The following is a 3153-nucleotide window of genomic DNA, read 5'->3' on the forward strand; positions in this document are numbered from 1 at the left end:
GCCGCAAACCTAGGAGTAGTAGTCCTGATGGGCGGCGACAACATCTGGATAATACTTGTGGTAATGATAGGGATAGGGCGCCCATGGAAAATGATAGGGATAGGGGCACCCATAGGGGAGATCCGGATGATAGTAGGAGGATTTGCTGGAGGCGGTGTGTCCTCATCCAGTCGAAAAGCGCACACACGAAGAGATAGGTATGAAGAAGTATATGTGCTGGATAGGACCCCCAAGTATCAAAAGCTCAATACTCAGACAACTATATCCTTCGGGGAAGAGGATCGAAAATGGGTGCTATACCCACACGACGATGCGTTAGTAGTCATTCTCCTAGTTGCCAACTATACGACCAGGTGAATACTTATTGACAATGACAATTTAGTAGACATATTATTTTGGGAGGCCTTCACCAAGATGGGTATAAGTGCAAATAAGTTAAAACCTTCCTCGACAGTGCAGAAGGGCTTCTCTGGGAATGCAATACAACCTGTAGGCACCATCACCCTCCTGGTGAATGCCAGGATAGGAATGCGCACGGCCACCACCATGACCGACTTCTTGGTCATAAAAGCCCTATCTTCATACAATGCCATATTAGGATGGCCGACACTTAACAATCTCAAGGCGATTACATCCACCTATTACCTCAAGGTGAAGTTTCCTATAGATGAAGGAATAGCGGAGGCAAGAGGCGAGCAAGCCTTAGTGCGAGAATGCTATGTATAAGAATTAAGGAGTAATAAGAGCAAGGTGTGTACTGTCACAAGCGGTAGCAGAAAGAATGGCCAGGGAAGCAACCAAGAGGTCTTGCCACCACCCTTACCTCTTCCTCTAGAAGTGTCCTTAGAGTGGGGGGTAAAGGTTAGAGATTAGCAGAATCTATAATAGGTTGAAGCCAATGAACTGTTGGAGATAGTGACATTATATCCTGATCGTACCAGGGCCACCACACGCATCGGAACCCAAGTCCCCCAAGAGGAAAGGGAAGCCCTAAAACAGTTGTTAATAGAACATCGAGATGTGTTCGCCCGGAGCCATGAAGAGATGCTAGGAATAGATCACAGTATCATAGAGCACCATCTTTGTGTGGAACACGCACACAAGAAAGTACGTCAGAAAAGGAGGTCAATCAGTGCTAAAAGTATGCCGCCATTGCTGAGGAAGTTAGATGTTTACTGGCCACCGGTTTCATTAGAGAAGCCCATTACCCTAAATGGCTATTTAACGTGGTCCTTATGAAGAAGGAAAGCGAAAAATGGAGAATGTGTGTAGACTTCACTAACCTGAATAAAGCATACCAAAAGAATAGTTTCCCTCTACCACAGATAGATGTTATCGTGGAAGCCACTGTAGGGCATAAGATGCTAAGCTTTATGTATGCCTACTCAGGTTACAATTAGTTCTAAATGCACCAAATGGACGAGGAGAAGACATTGTTTATCACTGATAGAGGACTCTACTACTATCAAGTCATGCCATTCGGCTTGAAAAATGTGAGGGCTACCTACCATAGGCTAGTCAACCGAATGTTTAAAGGACAGATAGGCAAGTCAATGAAGGTTTATGTAGATGACTTGCTAGTAAAGAGCAAGGAGCCCACCTTATACCTGGTTGACTAGAGAGAAGCATTCACAATTTAATCCGACGAAATGTGTCTTTGAGGTCAACTCAGGAAGGTTCTTGGGTTTCATTACATCCGTGAGAGGAATTGAAGCCTCTCATGAGAAGAATGAGGCCATCCTGAACATGAAGCCACCGAGAAGCCTAAACGCCACTCAACAACTAGCAGGAAGGGTAACCTTCCTGAACAAGTTTGTGTCCAGTTCGATGGAAAAATGCCTCCCTTTCTTCAGGGTATTACGTAAGGCGTACCTCTAGAACGAGAAATGTGATGAAGCCTTTGAGAAACTAAAGCAACACTTGGCCAACCTGCCATTTCTAAGGTAGCCAAAAAAGGGAGAGATACTCTACACGTACTTTGCGGTCTCCCCACATGTCGTTTCAATTGTCCTAATTAAGGAAGAAAGAGGCACCTAGCTACCTGAATACTACATGAGTCAAGCCTTGAAAGGAGCAGAGGTGAGGTATTCACGGGTGGAGATGCTAGCTTTTGCCTTAGTCACAGCAACTAGGAGACTCCGCCCATATTTCCAAGCTCACATAATAAGAGTGCTCACAGAAAGCCCGCTCGCAAAGGTGTTGCAAAAACTGAATAGCTAAAGAGGTTACTGGGGTGGTTGATTGAATTAAACAAATTCGATATAGAGTATCTACCAAGGAAGGCATTAAAAAGGAAAGCATTGGCAGATTTTGTAGTAGAATTCTCATACTTACCCCCAGAGGATGTGGCGGCTTTGACATGGAAGTCATGGGTTCTCTTCATAAACGGCTTCTCTTATCGAGCTGGCGGAGGGAAAATTTCCCTAGAAGATAACAAAGTGGCAGACAAGCTGGCATGCGTAGCATCAGGGATGGAAGATGCACCCCTCCCATGGCAAGTCGAAAAGAGGGCTATTGAAGTCCCAACTATTGGGACATAAGTGTGCGCTACGGGCTCAAGCATCCCCGAATGGGCTGGGAACATAGTCAAGTACCTTGATATGGGTGAACTCCTTGAAGGGAACGCAGAGGCGAGGAAGGTAAGAAGGAAAGTGGCAAGGTTCATACTTATCGACAAGGTTCTCTACAAAAGGAGCTTTGCGACCCCCTTACTTCGGTAAATCTCTCCACAAAAAGCACAATATGTCTTGGTTGAAATACACGAGGGAATATGAGGAAACCATTCAGGTGAGAGGCCCTAGCCAGAAAGGTGGTGAAAGCTGGATACTATTGGCCCAATGCACTGAGAGATGCCCAAGAAATAGCCAGAAAGTGCATCAAGTGCCATATGTATGTGTCAGTTCCTCATGCCCACCCCGAAGGAGCTGCCCTCCGTGACCGCCCTTTGGCCATTCACCTAATGGGGAGTGGAACAGGTGGGGCATGAAATTTATGATCGTCAGAGTGGACTATTTCACCAAATAGGTGGAGCTAGAGCCCTTAGCAACCATAACAAGCAAGGTCGTGACTAGGTTTTCGTGGAAGAACATCATCTTCGGATATGGGATTTCACAAAGCATAGTTTCAGACAATGGGCACCAATTTGACTTAGAC

Source organism: Carya illinoinensis, chromosome 6 (genome assembly GCF_018687715.1).
Source record: "Carya illinoinensis cultivar Pawnee chromosome 6, C.illinoinensisPawnee_v1, whole genome shotgun sequence".
Lineage (NCBI taxonomy): Eukaryota > Viridiplantae > Streptophyta > Magnoliopsida > Fagales > Juglandaceae > Carya > Carya illinoinensis.